The sequence below is a fragment of the Eimeria mitis genome, genomic scaffold (assembly GCF_000499745.2).
Source record: "Eimeria mitis Houghton genomic scaffold, Emh_scaff846, whole genome shotgun sequence".
Lineage (NCBI taxonomy): Eukaryota > Apicomplexa > Conoidasida > Eucoccidiorida > Eimeriidae > Eimeria > Eimeria mitis.
In genome coordinates, this window is record NW_013576228.1 from 1,368 (window position 1) to 1,706 (window position 339).

The following is a 339-nucleotide window of genomic DNA, read 5'->3' on the forward strand; positions in this document are numbered from 1 at the left end:
TAAAAAAAAATAAAATAAATAAATAAATAAATAAATAAATAAGTAAATATATTTATTTGTTTGTTTATTTATTTATTTATTTATTTATTTATTTATTTATTTATTTATTTTGTTTTATTTATTTATTTTATTTATTTATTTGTTTATTTATCTTTAAACACAGAAAATAAACAACCCAAACGATACGCATACTTTCTACCTTCATACCCGTATCCTGAGAAAAAAACAAAATAAATATATTTATTTATTTATTTATTTTGTTTTATTTATTTATTTATTTATTTTATTTATTTATTTGTTTATTTATCTCTTAAACACAGAAAATAAACAACCCAAACG